Raw genomic sequence first — 27,043 nt, 5'->3', positions numbered from 1 at the left:
TCTCTCTCCTGCTCCTATTGGACAGCTATGTTTCCTAAGCTTCTCAATAGTTCAGTTACATTACACCTTTTGCATTAACCTTTTGGGAGGCTCTTTTAATTCAGCGAAATGTGAATTAGTGCCTTAGAACCATTTCACAAACTATGTAAAGGCAAACCCAAGAGTGACTCAGTTGGAATCTGCAGTCAGTCTCAGCTTCTATGAAACATATATTTTTGGCATTAATTTTTTTTAAATGTATGCTTAAAGCTTGCACCGAAAAAAGAGTAAGTTGTGAAGTGGACCTTAGACTTATAACTATGTACCTTATTACAAAATCTATATAACTTTTTATTCCCTTATGTTTATTTAAAATGGAAGGAAGTGTGAGGCTAGAATACAATAAAACTGAATAATGAATAGAGGCAAACATAATAAGAAGCAATATTTAGAAAACAAGCAAGTGGCACTTAATGATTAAGTGTTCCTCTGAAATTCCCAAGGAATAAGCAAAGAAGTGGAAGAACAGTTTTAGAAATCTCTAGTATATTACATATTTTAATTGAAATTTGTGATGCAGAAAGAAAATTTAGCAATGATAGCTAGCAATACAATAATGCAACCCTTTGTGTATCACTGAATAATACAATGTGTGGATAATGCAACAGAAGTTATGGGAGGAGAGCTGGTCTTGTGGTAGCAAGCATGAATTGTCCCCTTTGTGAAGCAGGGTCTGTCCTGGTTTGCATTTGAATGGGAGACGACATGAGTGAGCACTGTAAGATATTCCCCTTAGGGGATGGAGCTGCTCTTGGAAGAGCATCTGTCTGCATCCTTGCATTCAGAAGGTTCCAAGTTCCCTCCCTGAAATCTCCAAGATAAGGCTGAGAGAGACTTGGCCTGCAATCTTGGAGAAGCTGCTGCCAGTTTGGGTAGACAATACTGAGCTAGATGGGCAATGGTCTGACTCAGGAGAAGGCAGCTTCCTATTTTCCTAGAAGCCAGTGTGGTGTAGTGGCTAGAGTGCTGGATTAGGACCGGGGAGACCCGAGTTCAAATCCCCATTCATGAGCCTTGCTGGGTGACTCCGGGCCAGTCACTTCTCTCTCAGCCTAACTTACTTCACAGGGTTGTTGTGAAGAGAAACTTAAGTATGTAGTACACCGCTCTGGGCTCCTTGGAGGAAGAGCGAGATATAAATGTAATAATAATCATAATAATAATTTTCCTATGTTCCTAGTTGACAGCTAAATCTATGGCACAATTATTCAAGACATGACAGAGCATCATACGATAAAATATATACATGGACTGTATGACACTAAAACAATGGAAAACTGCAAGCTATATAATAAATAATGAAATGTTCAGTTTATTGCAATCTTTGATAAAATACAGATCAAATAAATCTACCCTGAGGGTAGATATCAGTATAAATACATGCATGCATATACATACAAAAAATCAGTTACATAGAAGATTGAGATAAAAATATATAGGATAAAACAAAATTAAAAAGAAAAAGGAGGGACGATTAAAATTGACCATTTCTGACACACCATGAGCGAATTTCAATTGCAGCTGTACAGAATTTGGCTACTGAATGCGAGACATAAGTGTGTTTATCAGAAAGAAATAAGTTTATATAAAATCCACCCAAATTGTCAGGGTATCTACGAATGAGAGGAGCAATATATTTGGAAAGCAGCTCACAATAGAAAGAACAATATAGAAGCACATGGCCAACCGTCTCAATATTCCCACTTCCACAAGAGCACAGGCTCTCCAAATAGGGAACTCTCCTATACCTACCCTCTAGTACTGCAGAGGGCAGCACATCCAGCGGAGCCAATATCAGGGCTGTTCTGTGTGCTGGATTTCAGGTCATACAGGTATTTAGCTGCTTTTTGTGAGGGCTTGGTAGTGCCAAGTCTTGTGAGGCTTGGTGCCTTGCTTAAATCTTTCTGGTGTTCCATATCAATAATATGCCTCTTAAGGATCACCATAGCGTTATCATAGCCCAGAGGGAGCAGATATTCCATTGACAGCCCATATGATTTTAGCTTTTTAGTAATTAGATACATCCAATCAGAGGGGCGTTCATCCCTAAAAATTAGGGGAGCTAGGCCAGAAGGGGAATAAATCAATTTCAACCCAAAGTTGAAAATATGAGTCCAGGCACAGGACGCCAAGCTTGACAAATCCGCTTCCAAACGCAACTTAGCATTTGACGCACAGCAGGGGGTTGAAAAGATGGCCCTAAGGAATTTAGACTGGACCCTCTTAAGTGGATGGAAATCACTGTATATACAGATCGGAGAGCCATAAAGAAGCCTTGGCTCGAAAAACCTTGATGGCAGCTGGAACATATCTACCCCTATAAGAGAAAAAGAAATAATGAAATGAAAAGAGAGATATTTCTTACTCCCTCCAGGCTGTGTCACACAAAAGGTGAACTTTTTGTCATAGATTTGCACTAAAGATGTGAATGGTGAGCTAGTTCATCATGAGAGTCCAGATTATGGGCTCAGCACAATGGATACACAGCCACAAATTTAATCAAGTCTGTTTAAATATGGGGAAGGAATAGCCCTCCCTGGCTAAGGACTTGGATCAAGAGAGAAGGGTTAAACCGGCACTGCAATTCCTTGTCATCCTTCTCATGCGGAGCTTCTTAGTGCCCAGTCAAACTCAGGGATGGGTGAAGTTTCCTATTTGGACTTGTTATAGGACTCAGAAAAACAAACGATCCCCCACAAGTGACTCCCCCATTTGTTAATCCTGAAGGTGAACTCCCCAATAAACAAAAATCCCATTATTGTTCTGCTATCTATATAATTGCAGTGCTAATTACAGGTAGTAGGCATGAAAATAAATCACTAGACAGAAATCCAACAGAGAATAAAAGAAATAAATATGTATTTGCCAAAGGCTATATTTTTCTTTCATAACTCTTTTTAACTATCAGGCTGCTCACCGCCCAAATGGGTGGCGTGGCCAGTTTGCTTCAGCCCCCTTCCAAGAAGCATGAGGCACAGGTGAAGCCTATTGCCTGGCTGTCCCATGTGGGGGCGTGGCTATGGCCGTGCGGCCAGCATCGGCTGCTGACCTCCTCAGTCTGCTCGGCAGGCAGGGGAGCAGATGTGGAGGTTGGAGCTGCAACTGGCAGCAGTTGGCCGAGTTGGGGCTTTCAGCCTCCACTTCGCGGGTCGCAGTGGGTGGCAGGGTTTTCACCTCGGAGGTGGTGGCAGCTATCTAGGAGTGATCCCGGGGCTGCGAGAGTGGGGGTGGTCTGGCTTCCCCCACCAAGGTTTGAAGTGGGTCCTTCAGGCCAAGGGAGGGCACCCCTGGTGGCAGGGCCTTCTCCCCCTTTAGGCTTGGCAGGCCTGGGAGGAGTGCGTGGGGCCTAGGGCCCAGGGGTTTGTCTGGAGGTTCTTCCCTGGGGGTATAAGGCACGTCTTTAAGGATCACTGGGTTGTTGCTGATATTCAAGGCATTGGGCTGGATGATGAGGCCCAAGAAGGCAAAAGGGAAGATAGGTGGGAAGCCGGTTCAGCCCCCCAGGAAGCATGCTCCTGTGACTGACTCATCTTCTGATGAGGACAACGATTTATTTATTTATTTATTATTTATTTATTTGATTTCTATACCGCACTTCCAAAAATGGCTCAGGGAATAATTACACAGAGAAATAATAAATAAATACAAGAAGATGCATCCCTGTCCTCAAAGGGCTCACAATCTAAAAAGAAACATAAGATAGACACCAGCAACAGTCACTGGAGGTACTGTGCTGGGGGTGGATAGGGCCAGTTACTCTCCCCCTGCTAAATAAATTGAAGGAGTATTAATAAATTGAAGGAGTATTAATACAGTAACTCCTGTATTGAAGGAATTACACTGGCTGCAAAATTCCGGGCAAAATACAAGGTGTTAGTTATAACCTATAAAGCCCTAAACAGCTTGGGCCCTGGGTATTTAAGAGAATGTCTTCTTTGTTATGAACCCCACCGCCCATTGAGATAATCAGGAGAGGTCCATCTGCATTTGCCACCGGCTTGTCTGCTGGCTACTCAGGGAACAGGCCTTCTCCGTTGCTGCCCCGAGGCTTTGGAATGCGCTCCCTAGCGAAATAAGAGCCTCCTCATCTCTGAAATTTAAAAAAAAGTCTTTAAAGATGCATCTGTTCACCCAGGCTTTTAACTGATACTGTTTTGATTGTTTTTAATGTTTTAGAGTATTGTTTTAAAATTTTAAATTGTTGTGTTTTAAATTACTTGTTTTTGTTTTTAACTAATATTTTAATGTTGTTTTTATCTTGTTGTAAACCGCCCAGAGATGTAAGTTTTGGGAGGTATAAAAATATGTTAAATAAATAAAATAATTAATAAATATAAGAGAATCACCACATTAAAAGGTGCCTCTTTGCTGAGTTATCAGGGGTTAGGGTTGATTTGAGCACCATTAGGGCACTGCTAGCGTGTTTAAAAGCTCTTGAAAAAGAGAAACGCACGTCTGCTGATGGGAAAGATAAGGGTGGACTTCTGTGTTCTGGCTGGGCCCAGGAAGTTCACCAGAGGCACTAAGAAAGCAAAATTAATTCAAACGCTGTCCAACAGGCTGGGTGCATTGGAGGCGAAAGAACCCGGGCCTGCTCCTGTGCCGGTTGACCTGACTGCAGATACAGTAAGATGTGGTCCACACCGGCACCAGGCCTATCCGGTGGTTGCGAATTGGACAGTGCTGGGCAAGGTGAGTATTCGCAGTATCCATGGCCATGGGGGGTGCCCACCTTTGGGTCCTCATATGGCCCGTATGGGTGGCACCCAGGCCTTTATGGCCAGACTGTCCTCTATGGTGTGTATACACAGATTTTGCAAGTGCAGCGCTACCAATATTTGCTCTGAAGCGGAGCACGCGGCCCCGTTTCAGAGCAAAGCCACGCCCCCTGCATCAGGCACAGGTGGCACGGGGCTTGCTTCCCCCCTCCCCCAGGCAAGCACACATGGTGGCGGCGAGCAGCCACAGCAGCTGCTGCACGCACTGCTGCCAGGAGCTGAACACGTGGGCAGTCTTCAAGGCTGCCTGCCTCTCGCTGGCACAGCAGGGCCACTCCAAACTACCACCCTGGTCGCCCCACCCTGTGGTCAGTCCTGGATTCATCAGCAGGTGTTCCTATTCCCACTGATCTGGCCCCTGATGTAGATGGACTATTAAATAGCATGACAAGTTCAAGTAGATCTGGGAAATTTTTTTCCCTAAGAATAATTGCAAATGTCAGCAGCCTTTAGGAAAACTGCATTTTTTTTTAGGTCTAGGTTTCCAGGTGCCACAGGGAGGAGTGGGGCTAGGGCTCAAGTTGGGTTCTTATCAGTCATATGGGTGAGGAGAAGGGTGAAAAGCATGAACCTACTGCACCTAGAGGTGCACCTAGGTAATTTTGGAGCCTGGACCTAAAGGCTTTGGACGCCCCCCCCCCGCAAGTTAAGCATCATTTTTAACACATAGGTTCCTGAGGGCACAAACCACATCACCCATGACAGACTGATTTGGGCCCCCCCCCCCGGGATGTGGATGCCCTGGACCTCAGCCCCAAAATCCAGGGGTAAGAACACCTCTGACAGCACCTAACGTTTATATCATATGGGTCAGAAGTGCCTGGGTGCCCCTGCCTAACCCATGATAGCTGCAGCAGAGCCCTTAGGAAAGAGGGGAGGAAACAGGGCTGTGGGTGCAAGCAGTTATATGGAGAAGTCACACTGTGTAGCTATGACAACACAACTGTGACTGCAGGCAGGTGAGGTCTTGCAACCTCAAGCCCTGCTCTTGGACTTTGCTTCATAGGCATGCAATTGTTGAAACTGACGATGCTTATTTGAAGGGTCATTGTGGGAGACTGACAAATAGAAAGAATAGTAAGCAGAAGATCTCAGCTTACAGGAGAGGAGTGGGCTGAAAGAAACTGTTGTGAATGAAAGCAGGTGAGGATGAGGGTGGTGGCCACCCTTGGTTTCTCCAATTCTGAAGCCTAAAGGAGGAAACAGCAGAGGACCAGAGTGCCCTGACAAGCCGCTCCCCCAAAGCAGCTCCCCCAATCTTGAACAAACAAGCTCAGGAACTGCAGCAGCAGCTTTGCTCCCAAAGATTCAGGATCTTCTTTGAGCTGTATTTTGTGCAGGTAGCTCAAGGATTGCTCAGTTCCCTGGAGCCTTAGGAATCAAAGGTTGGAATGTGGGTCAAAGGAATGTCAAAGGAACATGGGGCCTCCCACAGCCCTAGCTGACTCCATCCTCTCCAGGCAGGGACAAACAAAAACACTGGAGTTTGCTAGCCCTGACAAATCACACACACAAACACACACACTAGGACTTATCCCTTAAAGAGAAACCAGCCCCTCAAAATCTCCCCTCTTCCTGTTAGTTAGTTTGAAGGGGGAAAAGGCTAGATGCAAAGCTTGCTCACCTCCTCAAGCTGCTTCTGCTCTTCCCATCATGGTGCTCAGCCCCGGTGGGTGCCCCATCTCCCCAGTGTTGTGCCCCTGCAGCCCACTGCTACTTACTGCCCATCTCCAGTGGCACACCACATCCAGTAGAACATGCTGTTGCTGGTGGGGAGGCCACTGCTGCCGCCACCACTATTGGGAGATGTGGGGAGCATACTGCCACTGCTGCCATTGGCAGGAGGCTGCTTGTGAGAACTTGGGCCACCTATGCCCTCCCTACACCACTGCTGTACATGATTATATCTATGGATCAATCTGAACATATAACAAGTTCAGTAGCTTCCTGAAGTGGTGCAATGGACTATAGGCATGGCCTACCATTTATGAGTTCTTCCCCATGTAAAACAACACATGGGAGACTGGTACATAGGAACATAGGAAACTTCCATATACTGAGTCAGACCATTGGTCTATCTATTGTCTTCACAGACTGGCAGTGGCTTCTCCAAGGTTGCAGACAGGAGTCTCTCTCAGCCCTATCTTGGAGATGCCAGGCAGGGAACTTGGAATGTAGATGCTCTTCCTAGAGTGGCTCCATCCCCTAAAGGGAATATCTTACAGTGCTCACACATGTAGTCTCTCATTCATATGCAACCAGGGTTGATCCTGCTTAGCTAAGGGGACAAGTCATGCTTGCTACCACAAGACCAGCTCTCCTCTCCTAGAAAATGAGTACAGAAAACTAGTACAGTAGGGAGAAAGATTCTTTCTAATTGAGCCTCCTGTACTATTCTTCTGCTTGCAAGAATTGTGATTCTCTAGTCTACTGTCTCTAGTCGCATGCCTCAGGACATCATGTTGAATATGTAAACCCCACCTAAACTGGCCAAGTCTTCTTGGCTTGGCATCTTAGAATCTTCAGCTGAGCCCTGTCATGAAAGGGAATCTCAACTTGAGAGTGAACTGAATACTGAATTGCTTGGTCTGCCAAAGCATTTTCTTGTGAATCCAAGGCCATCTGTTCAGAAATCTGGCAGAATCTGTACAAGAATAATGATCAACTGGGTTTCACTTTAGTGATAAAAATAATTCTTGATTGTTTCCTACTTCTCAGGGTTTGTATCCTATTTGAAATAGCTCAACAAGTGGCAATTAGATTGGAGACATCTCATTTAAATCAGAGAATGAGGAAAGTAAACTGCTTTGGTTAAAACCAACACCAAGGGAGGCTTTATACTTCAGATTCTGCCACTTAATTTCTGAGCATTATTGAAGAAATGCTCTACAGATGCTGTTGGTTACTTACTCTAATGCAATTCACTTTAATTACTTGGGATGCCTCTTGTTCAACAGATTTTAATCAGTAGGAAACTGATCATTTCTGACTTAAAGTGTTTTAAAAGATATCAGGGAGATAATTTATTCTAGAAGCTTTTATTTTTAAATAACCTTTAATAATGAAAAAGGGGGAAAACACTAAATCATAGAGTAGTTGTAAATAATTTTAGACATTTCAAATACTACCATACACATTCAGTCTTCAGGGGCTTTAATGCTTTTGGGCAAGCAGTGGAAGACTAAAAGCATCTTTTTGCCTAAAAACTCCTTAGATCTATGCCAGTGTTCAGCAGAAGGGAATCAATCCAACACTGATTTCATGTGCCATGGAAGTAAACAGAGGCTTTGTGTCTCTTCCATTCTACTTTCGCCTGTTGAAGGGAGACCTATATGTGTTACTGAGGAGATGTACATGTATACAAAAACTTGCTTCCAGTGGCTAACATGATGCACAGTGTTATAGAGACATAACACTGTGCCCTGGAGCTGCTGTAGAGTTGGAAGGCAGCCCCAATGTTATTAGGGACATTGTGTTAGCAGCACTTCTGCGGTTTCCCCTATTGTCATGAATGGGGAAAATTCTAGCTGTGTGGCTAGCATGACTGCCCTTTCTTAATAGTGTCAGGGCTGTCTTTCAGCTGTGCAGCAGCCTCAGGACACTGCTGTGCATGCTGGCCACCATTTCCCCACATGTATGTAAGAATGTGTCATCAGTATGTTGCGGCAAGTAAATATGAGCTCTGTGTTACTATTGTTATTACAACACCATCAGTCAACATCAAACTACACAGCAAATGCAAAACAAACAAGCAAATGATATCTCAAAAGTGTGTACTTAAGTTTGGGGGCCAGGGATAGACTGGGGCTTCTGTTGGTGGCTTGCTGCCCAACAGAGTCCCTAACTGAGCTAATGGACTTGCGCTTGGCATTGGAGTCTCCCAGGCTTGTGGTGGTGGGGGGACTTCAATGTAAACTTCAGGACCAATTTGTCCACGGTGGCTCAGGAGTTCATAGCAGCCATGATGACTATGGGCCTATCCCAAGCCACATACATTGTTGGTCACACACTTGATACGGTCTTTCACTCTGATTAGGGTAGTGGTCCATGGGTGGAGACTCTTGTGATTTCCCCATTTTCATGGATGGACCACCACCTGCTTAAGGTTGGACTCACAATCACACCAAACTTCTGTAGGGGTGAGGGGCCTCTTAGGATGGTCTACCTGAGATAGTTATTGGATCCAATAGGATTCCCAGAAGCCTTAGAAGGATTAAGTGTTGGCTCTGCTGGTGATCCTATTGATGTCCCGGAGGAGAATTGGAACAGCAAACACCAGGACAGTAGACATGATCCCTAGGCATTCTTTCTGACCCAATAGGTTTATGGGGAAAATCCAAAGTATGGGTTATAACCTATAAAGCCCTAAGCAGCTTAGGCCTGGGTATTTAAGAGAATGTTTTCTTTACCATGAGCCCCTTCTCTCATTGAGATCAGCCAGAGAGGTTCATCTACTGTTGCCACCGGCTCGTCTGGTGACCAAACAGGGATGGGCCTTTTCTGTTGCTGCCCTGAGAGTCTAGAATGCGCACTCTGCTGAAATGAGCCTTCCCATATCTTACAACATTTAAAAAGTACCTAAAAATGTATCTCTTCACCCAAGCTTTTTAATTTGACTGTGATTTTAAATTATTTTAAGGTTTGTTTTGTTTTGTTTTGTTTTAACTTGTTTTATGTTATTGTAAACCACCCAGGGATGAAAGTTTGGGGCGATGTACATATTTGATAAATAAATGAATAAAGAGCCAGCATAGCGTAGTGGTTAGAGTGTTGGACTAGGACTGGAAAGACCTGTGTTTGAATCCCCTTCAACCATGAAACTCACTAGGTGAGTTTCAATGGGCAACATCTCTCACTGGGTGACATCTCTCAGACTCACTGGCTAGCCTAACCTACTTCACAGGGTTGTTGTGTGGATAAAAATAATCATGTACACTGCTCTGAGCTCTTGAAGGAAGAGTGGGATAGAAGTGTAAAATAAATAAAATCTCATGCTTGTAAGCCAAGGTGCATGATAGCATCCCTAATCTGCCCCACTACTACTTTTGTTTTACTGTAGTTTTACTATGAACATTCCTATAGCTAGTTGCTAGGAACATGCTCAGGGCATTTCTAAGGTGGCTGGCTGTATTCTAAATTTCCTGCAAAGAAAGGAAGCCTCCATGGAGTTTGGTTTTTAATAGCCTTGCTTTGTCTACTTACAGGGATGTGTTATCATCATCAGAGTATTAATTAGGGATCTTTCTATTCTTTTATAAATGGTTAGGAGTTACTTTGATCAGATTATTATAGGCTTTGGTAAGGCATGCTATCCATATATTGTAAAAATGTTAAAGCTTGTTTAAAAATGTAGTAGATTTTTGAAGTGTAATCTGGATATCAGCCCTGCAAATTCAAGATAACTGTGAACCTTTTTGCTCAAGTACACAATCATATGGAATGTATTCTAGGGATGTGCACGGAACCGGCGGGGGTGGGCTCAAAGCGGGTGTGGGACAACTTTAAGGGCGGGCACCTACCCCTCCCTCCCCTTCCCCCCTGCTGGCACTTGCTTGAAAACCAGTCCGCCAGAGCTGCAGCCTACCTCCTGCTGCCCCATCCGCTCTTCAGACCAGAAGTAGGCAGAAATAGCTCGCATGAGGGTGCATGTCAGGCACGTGAGCTACCTCCACCTACTTCTGGTCCAAAGAGCAGATGAGGTGGCAAAGAGGTCTGCTGCCGTCCCACTGGACTGGTTTTCAAGCCAGCACTGGTGGGGGGAAAGGGGAGGGAGGGGTAGGTGCACCCTCCACTGCCCTTAAAGTTGTCCCACCCCCACCTTCGAACCACTCGAACAGCCAGTATTTGAAGTTCGGGGCCCCCCATAAAAGGGCCCCCGAACAGGTTTGTACACATCCCTAATGTATTCTCCAATCCCTGTCTCAAATCACCCAGAACTATCACTATTGCCTATGATAAACACAGCTGAATTGTTGTTCCTGGGAAATAATAAATTTTACTCTGCTTGCTGCATCTGCATTAGAATATGCATCTGTATTAGTGGCTGAGGTGTTTGTCATTCCTACTTCTGTGTGAAGTGACTGGCTTGGGCAAAGCACAGGCTGGAGGCTTTACCCCTGCCCTCCTGCAATGAAAACACCATTAGGGATGTGCACGAATCAAAAATCTCAATCCAATTGAGCTGTTTTGATTTAACATGAACTGAATCCAAATTGATTCTACCTGTGTAGGGGTTGTGGGGGGGGAGGTGGAGGAGAGCCTTCTTTTACCATTTTTTTAAAAGAAAGAGATGCCAAGGTTCTGGAAATAACATTTTGATATACAGAGCCTGCAGTGCGGGGTAGGGGAGACAGGGAACCAACCCACCATCTCCCTGAGACCCACCGGCTGCTGCTTTTAAAAACAAGAGGCATGGATTGGAGGCATCTTTGAACCACTCCTGGGAACATCTTTGAACCACTCCTGGGAACTATAGAGCATGCAGTGGCGGTGAGGCAGTGACCCAACCTGTCATCCCTCCCCATGGCCCGCTGGCTACTCACAGAGTGTTATCTTTTTAAATGGCTTCCGCACATACCATTGAAGGGATAGTTCTTTTCATTAGTGGGCATAGGGATGTGAGAATCGGCTCGATCTTGAGCCTGTTCGAGCTCAAATTGGTTCTGTTTGAGAGCTCAACATCAAACTGAACTGGGCCCAGTTCAGCTTGAGGTTGAGCTGAACAACCCCGGGCAAGTTTGGGCCCAGTTCAGAGGTGCTGGGTGCCAATAAATTTGGGTTGTGGTTTTTTTTAAAGAAGTTGACTTACCACTGCTGAGGGCTTCTGTGGCCTCAGGGGTGCTGCTGCGGCTGCACGGAGTTATCCAGACGTTTCCCTTTCCCCTCACCGCCTCCCCCCATTCCTACGGGGTGGTTTGGCCCATTACAAGGCTGTTTCAGCCCTGTTTGTGCACACAATGGCCATATTTTTGGCTGTTGTGCATGTGCGTGGTCCATTTGCATGACCTGGGTAATGGCCCGCCCACATACACGGTGGCATCAAAATGGCAGCTGTGTGCAAACAGGGCCAGACTGGCTTGTACCAGCCCGTGGGGAGACGGGGGAGGTGATGGGGGAAGGGGAGCCTCCAGAGAAACCTATTTTTGTGTGCTATTGCCACAGCAGCACCTCCCGAAGCTGCAGAAGCCCTCAGTGACAGTAAGTCAGCCTTTTTAAAAACCAAATTTATTGGCACCCCTGAACTGTGCCCAAACCTGTTAGAATTCGAACCGAACCAAGCCCCCCATTCATGGGTGCCAAAACAGAACATGGTGTTCCATGGCTACTCTCCTCGCTCTAACAAGGAGATAAGCCATAGAACCTGTCAGCACTGTGTGAACCAGTTGAGAAATATACTAGGCAAATGCACACCCTCCATTTTGTTGCTGGTCATGTAGCAGTAATGAGTCCTAAGGCTTCTCTCCTCGTTCAAGTGAGGAGAGAAGCCATGGAACACCCACCACCAACTACACTGCTGTATGAACCAGCTACTGAGCGGTAGGGGAAAGGGGCAGCAAGGTAAAGGAGCAACAGGGGCAAGGAGTGGTGGGGGCAGGAGGAAGAAGGATGGCAGTGGCTCTGCCAGTAGAGGATGGTGGTAAGCAAAAAAATCATTTTTAAAACATAGTAAAAAATTCAGCCCTGAGATCAGAAGGTGTATAGCACTTGGAAGAACTGCAATTATCAGCATGAACAAAATTTGGAAGAGCAAAGATATCAGTCTTCCAATCAAATGTAGACTAGTCAATGCAATAATATTTCCAATAGCTACATATGGCTATTATATGTGAAACTTGGACTTTGAAGAAGGCAGATAGGAGAAGGATGGATGCTTTTGAGATATGGTGTTGGAGGCGATTGTTGTGTATCCAATAGACAGTGAGAATAACGAATAAGGAAGTTTTAAATAGAGTTAAACCAATAACATCGCTAGAAGCCAAGATTACTAAACAAAGTCTGACATATTTTGGTCACGTCATGCGAGCTGATTCACTAGAAAAATAAATATGTTGGGAATGATCAGCGGAAGAATGAGACAGGAATGGCCTTGTACACGGTGGCAGGATATTATTAAAAATGACACCAGAATGACCATGGTAGAATTAAAGGAAGCTGTACGAGATAGGATGGCATGGAGTGTATTGATCCATAGAGTGACCAAGAGTCAGACATGACTGAACGGATAAGAAGAAGAGAAAAAAAAATCACAATGTCAGAGATTCCACCAAAAAAAAACATATATATAAAGGGGGTCCCAATATTAATTGCCCCTGGTTAACATGGCACTTCCTGTGCCACCAGCATAATATCCCAGGCCATGGAAATGAGTCCAAGCATAGTTCCTATGACAGTATTGCCCAGGCTTGAAAGGGACACACTGATATGAGCCACTTTGTGGAGTTCTCCATGTGGCTTCTGATACTATCCCAGTGGTGTGGATTGAAGCCACTCTGCAGCATTCCAAACACCACTCAGATAATGTCTAGTGAAATGTGTCATCCATATGCATTCCTGTTCTACCTCTGTCATATCTCATCAAACACTTTCCATGCATGCCACACAGACTTCTTTCCTTTGCCATTAAAGGATGATATGGTAACACACACAGTGAATGCATGGAAGAAGGGTAGTCTCCTAATTTTTTCAGGCTGTAATGAGTCAGTGACTTCATGGACAGGAATCCATAGATGCTTTGTGCCTTTCTCAAAAGAAACCCACATGGAATGAAGGCCAAGCTCCTTCAGTGATGGAAGACCTGATATGGTGATTAACTACCAGGAGTGTATCTAGGGTACGGAAGGCAGGGCACGTGCCCTGGCTGCCACTTGAAGGGGGCCGCCATTTTTAAAAATTATTTTTTTTTACAAAATGGCCACAACACATGCTCAAATGGCCTCTGCGAGGACCTAGGCCATGCCTAGGAGCATGCGTAGTGGCCATTTTGTTTTTTGCAGCCATTTTTTCTAAAAAAAATTTTTTTAAATGGCCACCGCACATGCTCAGATGGTCCCTGTGAGGCCCTAGGCCTTGCCAGGCCTCACAGAGGCCATTTGAGCATGCATGGCAACCTCCAAAATGGCCACCACGCTGATCTTTGTAGGCCCAAACAGGTCCAAAAATCGGCCTGAGACGGGCTGTGATGGTGAATTAAGAGGCCATCGAGGGGAGGGGGACGCTTTGCAGACCCCACCCCCACAGCCTTTAGGAAGCCCCCTAAAGGGGCTACAGGTAATTCTTTTTTTTAAATTTAATATAAGTCACTGTACACATATTTAGTTTGACACTATGTACAAAGAATCAGGGCTTGTGAATACTGAGCTGAAGCTTATGAGCTAGGATTGTATTCATTTGCTCTTACTTTGCTTCTTGTGATGAGTTAAATGTGATGTCTTAATAATATGGCTATTAATGGTGAGTTAGTCTTTGAATCAGTGTGAAATTCTTAGTATTAAGGCCCACTGGGAGTTTCTTGCTCTCTTTCTTTCATTTTAACTGTCTTTCTGAAATACTAGAATATATTCCAAGCAGTGACACAGTTTACTCCGCATATCCTTTAATTATTTTCAGAGTTAGAGCCAAATTCTCCATTTATTTTTAAAACTTATGTAATAGTGATGTGACAATGCATAGTAGAGAATTAGACAGGCACTTCTGTTCAGTTTTCCAAGTACACCTCCACATAGTATTTGGGTATTTCATGAGCCCCAGCATACTGAAATTTGTAGTTTTCATTTTTTGGTCTGGGTACATCCACTGCTAAATAGTTTCTGAAATATTAAAAGATTAACGAGCTTGACTTGTATTTTTGAGCTGATATTATGGTAAAGTTATCTGAAAAATTGGGTGTCAGATGTTTGGACAGGGGATGCAATTTCAGTGCTTGCCCCAGGCGCTATTTTCCCTAGATACGCCTCTGTTGACTACGATGTCTGTATCACTGGCTTTGATTAAAGTTTTCTTGCAACCCAAATTTGCTGCATTTTTAGCAAGCATAATATGCTAATGTTGCTCTTGTGAGCAAGGAGCCAAACTATCTATGTAGATATCGTGATTGCTTATGATGTTTTTTCCCTTTAGTTACAATAATCGTTCCATCTGTGCAGAGTGCTCCTCTTTTCTCTGCTAAGAAGTGGAAAAGTTAACTCTTGTTGTTAGAATCTCTTACAAAGCTTTTCCAGTCATTTGGTGTTGTGTTGGTTCCTGCTACCCTTCTCCTCAGACTTTTCCTCCGGCACACCTCATCTCCACTTTCAGACTGTCCTACAAGTACACATCAAATATTACATATCTTTTACTTCATACAATTTCTCCACTGCACAGAGAAACACATCCTTTGCATACCTATCAAAGGTTTTTTCTGTTCTCTGCAGTGGTAGGCTACTCACCAAATTATCTGCTAATGGTTCCTTCTGCAGCACTGTTATATCAGCTTCAAGAACTTCAATAAACTGAGATTTCTTACAGATGTGAAGTTTTCCATTGTCATACTGAGTGAGGCTGGAGAGGACTGGTTTTCATACTTGTAAAGTTCTTCCAAATTCAGTTGTGTTTTCTGACAAGAGATAAAGAGTAGTGAGAAAAGGTTGTGATCTTCTTTTATTGTAACTTTTGAAGCAATGACCCGCTGCTTGAAGAAACCAAGCTTGTTTTTCTTAATAGTCGATAGAAGAATGTTGCATCTTCATTGTTTAGGCCAGGCCTGCTCAACTTAGGCCTCCAGCTGTTTTTGAACTACAACTCCCATAATTTCCAGCCACAGTGGCTAATAGCCAGGGATTATGGGAATTGTAGTCAACATCTGCAAGAGGGCCAAAGTTGAGCAGCCCTGGTCTAGGCCTACCATGAATGACTTGAACTGTTTTCATCCTATGTCATAGTGTGTAAAATTCCTGCTAGCAAAACCTGATCTGGAATATCTCAGGTGTGGAGAACATGTGGGTCTGTCAATTCTTCTGTGAAAGGCTGTCCCAATTCCAGAATCATATTGGCGAGCTTGCACACTCTATCAAAGAATGTTTGAAAGGTTTTGTGATTAGTACTCCAACTGTCCCTAAACCAAAACAGCAATACTTCCCAGGTGGTGTATTGCAAGAAGGAGGCAACTTACCTCTGAGTTTCAGTGCTTTCCTCAAGGCTTCTCTGAAGGGGAGGCTGAATAGAAGGTGTTTAGCCAGTAATCTTCACTCTTAGTGGATTCACTCCATGTCCCAAGGAGGTTAGTGATGGATGAAGGAGGAAAGAGAAATAACAAGTTGTTATTTCTACTAAGAACTAACCAGCCTATTTTCCTTTCACTGTCTCTACAACTGGACTAAAGTTAGTTCAAATAGAGGTCCACAAGTTAGATCTCATGCACCTCAAATGCTCATGCATCCGCCATCTTGGATTGGGGTGGGTGACATCATTAAAAACTACACCATTGTGGTGTCACTGGGTGTCACTCACTACAACTGTACCAAATTTGATTCAGATTGGTTAGACAGTCCTTAAATTAGTGCACTTACACCTCAAAAGTTCACCATCTTGTATCAAGGTAGATGACATCATCACAAACTACACCATTGGGGCATCCTTCTGTGTCCCTACAGTTGTAACAAATTTGGTTCAAATTGGTTAAGTGGTTCAAAGTTAGCCCACTTGCACCTCCAAAGTTTATATGTCCACCATCTTGGATTAGTGTGCATGACATCATCACAAACTATGCTGTTGAGGTGTCCCTGTGTCTCACTCACTGCAACTGTACCCAATTTGGTTCAAATGGGTTAGGCAGTCCACAAATTAGCCAGCTTGCACCTCAAATGTTCATGCTACCATCTTGGATTGAGGTGGATGACACCATCACAAACTATGCCATTGAGGTGTCCATATGTGTCCCTACAGCTGCAGCAATTTTGGTCCAAATCAGTTAAGCTGTTCACAAGTTAGCCCACTTGCACCTCAAAAGTTTACGCATCTGCCATCTTGAATTGGGGTTGATGACATCATCACAAACTATTTTATTGTGGTGTCCCTGTGTGTCATTCACTGCAACTGTATCCAATTTGGTCCAAATGGGTTAGGCAGTCCACAAATTAGCCAGCTTTTTCCTCAGATATTCATGAGGCTTGAATTGGAGTGGATGACATCACCACACACCACACCATTTGTTATCCACCCTGATCCGAGATGGTGGACGCATGAACATTTGAGGTGCAAGAGATCTAACTTGTGGACCTCGATTTGAACCAAATTTAGTTCAGTTGTAGAGACAGTAAAAGGAAAGTAGGCTGATTAGTTCTTACTAGAACAATTTGAATTATTCTGGTGATCTTAAACATGGAATATTGAAATACCATATTGGATTATTAGCCACCATATTGAATTTTGGGGGTGCCCCATTTTACTTTCTAAAATCACACATATCCGACAACATTTCTGCCAGATCTCATGCTTGTAAGCCAAAGCGCACAATTCAGGTTATTTTTGCAGTTTATCTGCTACACTATAGTTTAACTATGAGGTCGGAACTACTTTTCATAAAGCAGTTGTATTTCCATTCAGCTGCATGAAAAGTCATTTAACTACTTGTACTTTAATGACAGCTCATCACTGCAGAGCAGAACCAAATGATACCATTCATCACTACTTTAAGGGCAATTGGAATTAAGCATGGGCTTTGTGGAAAGGGGTATTTTGAGAGCAGAAGTGTTATATGTCTGAGACTGAAAATTAGAAAAACATGCACAAGTTTGCTCAGTACATATATAACAGGAAAAACAGGCACCAATACTTCTGCATAAGACTGCAAGTTTACAAAATGTCAGAAGAATTTGAAATATTTCTTAATTTTGAAAACCTTTTAATGTTGGTTTTAAAATTTAATTTGGATGATACTTTTGAAAAAAATCAAAAGGAACAGTTGGATCCTTAAGTAACTTGTGCACAAAGCACCACATTATGCAAGAACCCAATCCTGACCCTTAGAGCCCAATTTTGCACCCACCAAATCAGTACATTAAACCCCACTTTTCTAATAGCAAATTTAGATGAGGAGAATGCGAGAACATTCTCAAATTTATTTCAGTTGCAGAGAAAAGCAAGACTTCAGAAAAGCAGCTGAAAGTGTGTCATGCAGAGGCGTATCTAAGGAAAATAGCGCCTAGGGCAAGCATTAAAATTGCGCCCCCTGTCCAAACATCTGACACCCATCTTTCAGATAACTTTACCATAATATCAGCGGAAAAATACAAGTCTGAAGGTCACATACAAGTCACATATCTGAATATGTGTACAGTGACTTATATTAATTTTTTTTAAAAAAAATTACCTGTAGCCCCTTTGGGGGGCTTCTAAAGGCTGGGGTGTGTGTGTCTGCAATGGTTCCCCCTCCCCCCTGCTGGCCTCTAGGGCCTCACAGGGACCATTTAAGCATGTGCGGTGGCCATTTTTAAAAATAATTCTTTTTTAAAAAATGGCAGCTGCAAACAAAGTGGCCACCACGCATGCTCAAATGGCCTCTGTGAGGCCTGGTATGGCCTAGGGCCTCAAAGAGGCCATTTGAGCATGCGCAGTGGCCATTTTGTTTTCGGCAGCCTTTTTTAAAAAAATCAATTTTAAGAAATGGCGCCCCCCTTCAAGTGGTGCCCGGGGCATGTGCCCTGCCTGCCCCACCCTAGATACGTCCCTGGTGTCATGTCTATAATGAAACAAAATCCATCTTTGGTTTGAAGCGAAGGCTATTCCATCTGTATTTTTTTTTTTAGGAGTTGCATAGGAAAGCAGATAAAGCAAAAATACATCTGTCATATTCCACAGCCAGGGACAGAGAACCATCGGACAGCCAGGGACAGAGAAAGCAGAGCCATACGTACTGCTTTGTATGCTTTAGGAATTTTAGCCTGTCAGAAGCAGCAAGACAAGAAACCAGAGAAACCTAGATAACCCTTAGAATGGAATCCTTTGAAACCCATTGCTCCCCTTTTCTTTCTAGGCATGTAGAAACAATGAGAGGTAAAAATATCCACAAAAGATTGCTTTCAAAGTTTGTGTTGGCTGCATAAAGGTTATCTCTGGAATAATGAATCATCCTTTTTTCCTTGTAAGTGCCTCCTAAGACACTGATCCAAGCAAGCCACTAGTCAAAAAAGAAGAAAGGACCTTTTGAAAAGCTTTGATTAATGTAATAATACATCTTTTTTTCTCTTCAGTGTGGATTTACCTGGGAAAATATTAAGTGAAAAGTAATAGGTAAACAATGGTTATTAATCAATGAGATGCCAATAATTTAGGGATGGGATCCAGCCAAAGTTAAATGGCTGACATACAAAGCAAGGATGCACTGATGTGGTGAGAAAGCAGCCTAATAGAACTTCCCTACTAACTGCACCAGTATAATGGGGAGGTGCCAATTTTTGACCCCCTCTCCTTCCCATGAAGCCCTCTGTGCCACAACAAATACAGTATGTCCCTGAGGGTTGCACAACTTCACCTCCAAATTAGTAACCTAGGTCTAACTTATTCCAATTTAGTCTTAGGTCTTAGTCTAATTTATTAACCTAGGGGCCTTTCTGGGGGTGTGGCTTTAACTGGGCTGGCGAGGTTACTGTTTTAAGATAATAAAAAAGTGACAATTGGAAGAAAAGTTCCAGTTGAAAATTATCATGTGCAGCTGCCAGTTTGATGGTGGGGAGATATCTTTAAGGATAGGGGAGGGTACTCTTACCCCTCCCACCGTGTTTCTCCTGCCAGTGCTGTCTTTTAAAATGATCTGGTGGGGCAGCAGCGTACCTCCTTGCCGCCCCAGTGCCCCCTGAGACCGGAAGTGGCCAGAAGTGCACCAGGCACTTCTGGCCACTTCCGGTCTGAGGCAAGGAGGTACACTGCCGCCCCGCTGGACAATTTTAAAAGACAGTGCAGGCAGGGGAAACACGTTGGTAGGGGTAAGAGCACCCTCCCCCATCCTTAAAGATATCCCTCCCTTTGAACAGACTGAACCTCTGTACATTCGAACCAGTTTGGAGACCTGTAAAAGGGCCTCCGAACCAGTTTGTGCACATCCCTATTGGAAATTGCCTGAGGGTGTGCAGAAAGAGCTAGTGAACTGAAGGAGGGAAAGGAGGGAGTAGTTGAGGTCATCAGGAGGAAGGTTACCCCTACTAACTGAACATAGAGACACCTTTTAAAGTGGTGATCCTCTTCTATTTAGCAGTGGGGGAGCAACTGGCCCTATCCAACCCCAGCAAATGTATTATTTGTTTTTATATGTATTATTTATTTTTCTATGTGAACAGCTTTGAGAACTTTGGTTGAAGAGTGGTTCATCATCGTCGTTGTCGTTGTAGTGGTAGAAAGCCCAGATAAGTGCTCAAGGGAAAGAAATGACTCCTATGGCTATCTTAGAGGGAATATTCTGAGGTGATTTCTGCTATATAGTATAAACATTTATAGTCTTCTTGCTATCAGGAAAAAGATAAGAAAAAAATACGCTGGGCAGCTAAAGAGAGGGAGTTGTTAAGAAGTAGTTTGGAATGAAAACTTTGGAGAGGAGAACTGGTCTTGTGGCAGCAAGCATGACTTGTCCCCTTAGCTAAGCAGGGTCTGCCCTGGTTGCATATGAATGGGAAACTTGATGTATGAGCACTATAAGATATTATCCTTAGGGGATGGAGCTGCTCTGGGAAGAGCAGAAGGTTCCAAGTTCCCTCCCTGGCACCTCCAAGATAGGGCTGAGAGAGACTCCTGCCTGCAACCTTGGAAAAGCTTCTGTCAGTCTGGTAAGACAATACTGAGCTAGATGGACCTATGGTCTGACTCAGTATATGGCAGCTTCCTATTTTCCTATGTTCTTAAAAGGTTGTTGAATTGTAACGGGAGTGACTGGATTCTCTTAGCTGAAGCCACTACTTTAACAGCCTATCAGGAAGGCGACTAGCTTTGCATTTGTTCATGTTATTTTGCAACTTAGGAGAAAGGAAAAGAAACTGTTATTCTGCTGTGTTAAAATAAAAGTTATACATGTTATTCTTTTAAAGATGTGTGCTATCTTTTGTGGTTCCATACCATACCCAAGGTCTAAACCAGCTACTAAGTCTAAGAAGAAAGGTTTTTTATTTTTATTTTTATTTTTATTTTACATTTTATATCCCGCCCTCCTCCAAGGAGCCCAGAGCGGTGTACTACATACTTAGGTTTCTCTTCACAACAACCCTGTGAAGTAGGTTAGGCTGAGGGAGAGTGACTGGCCCAGAGTCACCCAGCTAGCTTCATGGCTGAATGGGGATTTGAACTCGGGTCTCCCCGGTCCTAGTCCAGCACTCTAACCACTATACCACGCTGGCTCTTTTATGGTTAAAGAAGAAATTTTAGTCCACAGTCCTATTTGTGGCAGCAAAGACCAGGTGATTTTGTCACAAACCTTGCAGCTTATCTTACACTGCCAAGTAAGTGTACACTAAATAGGAGGCATTGTCCTCAAAGCTCCCTTCCCCCAGGATACTAGCATATTTGCACTGTTAGGCAAATTCAGAGGGCAGGCAAGAACAACTCCTAGCATTGCAGTGGGACTGGCCATCCAGTGGATTGGCGGAGGCAGGGGTGTATCGAGACATTTTTCATTGGGAGTGTAGAGGTAAATACTAGGGAGGCAGGTGAGGTGAGGATAGGTAATCATAAAGAAGGGTTTTTTTTTTGTTTTTTAAAAATGTAATAGGTAAAGATGTGGGGGGAGTAAGGAGGGTCAGATAACTCCAAAGCACATGGAGATTATTTAAAACTGCAACCACAGAAACCAAAAAGAAGAAAAGGTATCCCAAGTCCAGGAAGATGCCAGCATGGCTAACAAGAAGAGTCAAGGCAGATATAAAAGGCACAAAGTCTTCCTTCATAAAATAGAAATCCTGCCCAAATGAGGAGAACAGAAAGGAACACAGACTCTGGAAAAAGAAATACAAATAGACAATAAGGGATGTAAAAAGAGAGTTTGAGGAACATATAGCTAAATCTATTAAGGGAATAATAAAAACTTTTAAAAATTCATTATTTTAAATACATCAGAATGAGGAAACTGTGGTTAGATCATTGGATAACAAAGGAGTGAAAATGATTGTTAAAGTGGATAAGGACAGGAGATTGCAGAGCAACTGAGTGAACGTGTTCTAAACTGTCTTAAACTGTGTATAACATGAATCAGCAGAAACCCGACTACATAGGGCATGATGCTGCCAAAGGTAAGCACTTTTGTCCCACTTATTGCAATGTGAAAGTTAAGTGCCAACATAGCAATGCTGATGTGTTGTTTATTTGCTGTATGAGCAGTGGTCTGCTCCAGGCTGACACTGGACCTTGCATACTATTCTTCAGAGTTCTGAAATGAAATGAGCATTAAATTGATTTATGCCTGCTGCATCTCACTAATTTATGACAGATTATGATTGGATGTTGAATAAACGTTGCTCTAGGCTCCAACTAATATAGTTTAGAAATTTTCTCTTCAATGCTCTTTTTATCTTGTAGGTCTTTTATAAGCAATTTTATAAAGGCAATAATCCATGGCAATAACACATTCAGATGCTTTAGATGTCTAAATTTAAGATGTCCAGGTCAGTCCAAATTCCATCTGATTAGTATAATGGCAAACCTTTTCACTGTCTTGATTACATTGCTTCCACTCTTGCAGCCTTATCCTCAGAACTCTATTGGTACAAAGACATTTGAAGTGGATAGTGCTTGAACTGTCTGAATGCTTCAAGACCCCTAGATTTTGCTCAATATACCGTTCCAAAGAACTTTCCACATTCTGTTTTCCATGCAGTGGTGAAATCTTAGTTTATATGCAGAACCATTCTGAACTGACCTTTGTTATCCATTGTTTTATTGACTTCTTGTTTACTGTTTTACAAAAGACAAGTGTACAAAACAAATTTAAAGTTGGACAGGATATGGGAGAGGAAGAGTTTACAGGAGTAATAACTGGTATAAGATCAGGATGGAGAAATTGGGTGTTTCGTCTGGTTCTGCTGTGTTGTAGCTGTTGGCAAGGGTGTGCATTAAACCAGTATTCCCAGTTTGGTTTGAGTCTGAACTGAACTTGAATGGAACTGGGCATGTTTGGTCCCCCCACCCGAATGTACCCCCTGGTTTGGCTCGAATTTGAGCCGGTCCAGGGGTTCTAACAAAAAGAAAACTTTTTAAAACAACTCACTTCCTCTGCGGTGGTGCTGCCACAACTGTAGGAAACAGGGAGGTGTCTCTGGTGATTCCCCCTCCCCCCGCTAGCCTCCTCCTATTCTCCAATTGGCCGAGTTCAGGCCATTTTAGTCCATGTTTTGCCCGTTTTGGGCCTCTTTGTGCTGGCAGGGACTTCAGTGCAAGCAGCAGCTTGTGCCACTTGCCCCTTTAAAATGCCACACCATGGCGATGGGATGCATCCCCCGGCATCCCTCACATGGCATCAGCATGTAAATGGCATCGGCACAAGCATCAACACCATGATGGCCCCACAAATGGCATCAAAGCATGCACCGATGCCATTTAGTGACAATGCTATGTGAGGGATGCCAGGGGATGCATCCCATCGCCATGGTGCAGCGTTTTAAAGGGGCAAGTGGCACAAGCTGCCACTTGCACAGAGGTATTTCAGTTTAAACAGAGTTGTGGTGGGGCAGTGAGGGCTTGGAGGATGGACAGGTAGGACCTACCCGCTTCCTCTTAAGGGAACCCCTCGCCCCATGCCAAAACATTTTGGTCCCAGGGAGCCGAAGCGTTTTGGTGCCTCTCCAAAGAGGTGCCAAAACATTTCGGGCTCATCCCTAATATTTAGACTGCCAAAACAGATTCCAAAGTACTGCAAAAAGATCTCTCCAAACATGAATCTTACCAATATGCTGAAGTCATAAAGTGTGACCCTGCTTTAAGTGCCCTGAATTCCAAGGCTCAGGAATTAGTCCTAAGAAGCATACTATTTTCAATAATCTGTGGAATTGCTTGTCTGAGGTGACCTGCCATCTTTGTCTCCCTCTCCTGGATTTCAGAGGTTAACAACGCATTTCCACTCCACAAAGCATTTGAGGAGGACAGGGCTGGTGTGGGGATTATTAATATCTATTGCTATTGCTGTACACCTGCTGAGGACCCAGGACCTCAGAAATCATCCCTGAGACCACATCTGTGACCATAGCCTGTGTTTGGTGATGAAGAAATGACTTGGAGCTCACCTGGTAGGACAGACTCAAGCAAGGCAGTTTACCAAGAGCCACCTGTAACTTGGAACTGACTTGAGTCAGCTGCTGGTATTTCCCCCCACATATCTGTTTGCTATTTTGTTGAGATCTGTTTCCCGATTATACGCTCAAACCCCATGAGTGTATATGCGAAGTTGGAATATTTTGCTACAAGGTGCATCACTGTACACTTGCACTTAGCCTGATCCATATTTACTATTTTGTTGCCCATTCACCCAGTTTTGAGAGACCTTTTTGGAGTTCTTTGGAATCCTGTTTTGGTTTTCACCATCCTGAATAGCTTGGTATTGTCTGAAAAAATGGCCACATTTGCTGCTTTTCCCCTAACTTCAGCTTATTTATGAAAATGAAAAGCACTATTCCCAATACAAATTCTTAGGGGACTCTGCTTCTTGCTTCCATCCATTATAAAAAATTCCCATTCATTTCAACTCCCTGCTTCTTGTTCTTTAGAGGCATCTAAATGATATCAGACCTGCTGTTCCCCCAGGATCACGTCATTGGGATTTTTTCATGAACAAGGTTTAAGCTGCTTTCTCCCCCAAACTACAGTTACCTTATGGATTTGAAGGCTAGCTGGTAGAGGATCCAAGGGAAATTTTGCTCTACCCAGGAGACAGTTGATTTCTTCCATTCCATTCTGTTCCTTTATTAATTTACTATTTGTTTATAGAAAAATAATTGATGGAATTTCCTTCCCATAGAGGTACATGTGGCACCTGCTGCAGTTATTTTAAAACTAGCATTGAAACATTTTAATTTTATCTAATTTTTAATGATAGAGTGTACTGGTTTTAAATTGGTTTTAATGGATTTTTCCCTTGCTGTGCCTTTTGTGTGTGTGTGTGTGTGTGATATTTAATCCTTGGTTTAATGTTTTATATTGCTTTGTGCACCACTCTGTGAGATATATATATATATTTTAAAAACAGCTGCTGTAGGTGCTTGATGGGGAGGAAATTCCATCAATTATTGTTCCATGTGTTCACTTTGTCTACCTGCTTTCCAGTTTCACTTGAACAATTCCCCAAATTAATTTCAGAATCAGCACACATGCACTTTGCTTCAGTTTGCATCTTTCTTTTTCTTACAGGTTACTAATGAACACATGCACATCAATTAAATCAGAATGCAAAAAGGAACCTTGACATGATTCATACAACTGCATCAGGACTCTTTTTGTGCCAGGATAGATAAACATAAAAAGCTGCCTTATATGAATTCAAACCATTGGTCCAGCTCAGTTGTATCTACTCTGACTGGCAGTGACTCTCCAGGATTTCAGATAAGAGTCTTTGCTTAGTTTGCTAGTCCTACCTGGAGCTTTCTGCATGCAAAGCACACATCCTTCACTCCACCAAGCTATAGCCCCTCCTCAGCAATGGATTTAATCAGTGCTGCATGTATCGGTAACCTGTAAGAAGAGAGAGATGAGAAGTGAAACTAGTAGTTAAATACACATGCATGTTGTCTGAATTAAGATGAGAAATTAAAAAGAAAAAAGAATGAACAAAAACAGAAAAATGGTGGACTGCTAACACATTGATGCTACTCTGGAAACAAGATCAGGTAATTCAGAGCTTCCCAAATTCAGGAAGAAATTCAGATGGGAAGAATGTGATAAGCAGCATCCCTAGCTGTGTCTCTCTAATTAGGAATGCAAGTCTGAAGTGTGATAGAGAAGCACCTGGCAAACCACGTGCCCCTTAGGTATGCACGGCCTGTGGTTGTCAAGGCAACAACTCCCTTAAAATTCTTAGCAAGAGATCGAAACAAACAATGGGTGCTCTACAGGTATTTTTGCCAGCTGGTCACCTCCCACAGAGTGCTGTTCACAGGGATAGTGACAATAACTTGCATTCACTTTGGGCAAACAGCTGAAGATCAAGTACCAATCCCATCTTGCAAGTAGGTCCTCAAATACTACTAGTCCAAAAACCTTTGTAGTTCCTGATCTGGCCATGTATACCTCTGTTGCTCATTTGTGGCCTTAAAGGTAAAAAGGAACCAATTTAACAATTTCCTTGCCTGATCCCAGAAGGTAATTCTCATTCACCACAGATGACCAGGGTGTTTTTCACACAGCCGGCTTTACTGGGAGCTCATGGTGAGGCTTTACTGAGAGTTGTTAATGGAACTGCTCCCAATGAATTGGCAGGAACCTTGAGCTACATTTTAGGCTTGTGTGGGAGAATTAGCTAGCTTAGAATAGAGCAGTCCCACCTTTAGAATACATTTGTTCAAAGCTTTGGTCGTGGAAAGAACTAAATTGAGAAGTTAAAGTTCAAAATAAGATAAGGGTTTTTGAAGGGTTTGGAGGCACAAGAAGAGAAAATAATGGTTAAAAGCAGCAATATTTAACTAGCAAGACTAGGAAAACCAACAAGTTACAAAAGGCTATGTTACAGCTCACAAGTAGACAATTTTGCTTGAATTTCCAAGTTAAGTTTACTCAAGGCTGACAAGAGAGAAATTGAGTTTTGGATTTTGGAAGAAATGAGGAGAAGGGGAAGTAGAGTTTTGAGAATAGGGGTTCTGTACTACCTCTCTCCTTCCCAGAGGACTGCTGTGAACCCTTGCAACTTGATCATGGCTGAGCGGCTTCTCTCCTCCAAGGCAGGCAGGCGGGAGCGGGAATCCGAGGACCAGGCAGAGGTTTGTCAGCCAGGTAAAATTAAAAAAATGACCCAGAATCTCACAACCAGGAGTATTGTGCAGATTTGGCTAGGAAAAGGGTTGGTCTGGAGGTGAAAGGTAAAGCAGGAGCAAGAGTCAAGGCAGGGCAAAATTGAAGTGCTGGTGCCAAGAGGGAGGGAAAAATTGTGGATCTGAGGAAAGACCACCTGGTGAATCTGAGCTAGGGACACAAGTGACATGAAGATCCCAGGAGACACAGAAAGAACACAGATTGATGGTGTCCTGACCAATTATAGGAAAATTCTTGCCTGAATGCATTATGCTAAACACACC

The 27,043-nt window shown here is 43.3% G+C and overlaps 1 long non-coding RNA gene across 2 annotated transcripts; it reads right to left on the bottom strand.

Annotated features, from left to right (window-relative positions):
* Positions 1 to 1,361: 1,361 nt before the first annotated feature.
* Positions 1,362 to 25,707, bottom strand: LOC128327746 (uncharacterized). 2 transcript variants are annotated; one of them, XR_008308757.1, is made up of 4 exons: positions 24,630 to 25,707; positions 15,964 to 16,054; positions 15,242 to 15,408; positions 1,362 to 2,356 (listed from the first exon to the last, which is right to left on the bottom strand). It is a non-coding gene; the product is annotated as an uncharacterized LOC128327746 (long non-coding RNA). The 2 variants fall into 2 exon arrangements; XR_008308758.1 differs by having other exon boundaries at positions 25,391 to 25,707.
* Positions 25,708 to 27,043: the final 1,336 nt, after the last annotated feature.

The sequence above is a fragment of the Hemicordylus capensis genome, chromosome 5 (genome assembly GCF_027244095.1).
Source record: "Hemicordylus capensis ecotype Gifberg chromosome 5, rHemCap1.1.pri, whole genome shotgun sequence".
Taxonomy (NCBI): domain Eukaryota; kingdom Metazoa; phylum Chordata; class Lepidosauria; order Squamata; family Cordylidae; genus Hemicordylus; species Hemicordylus capensis.
Note: the sequence above shows the minus strand (reverse complement) of the source record. Positions and strands in the feature narration are given on the sequence as shown.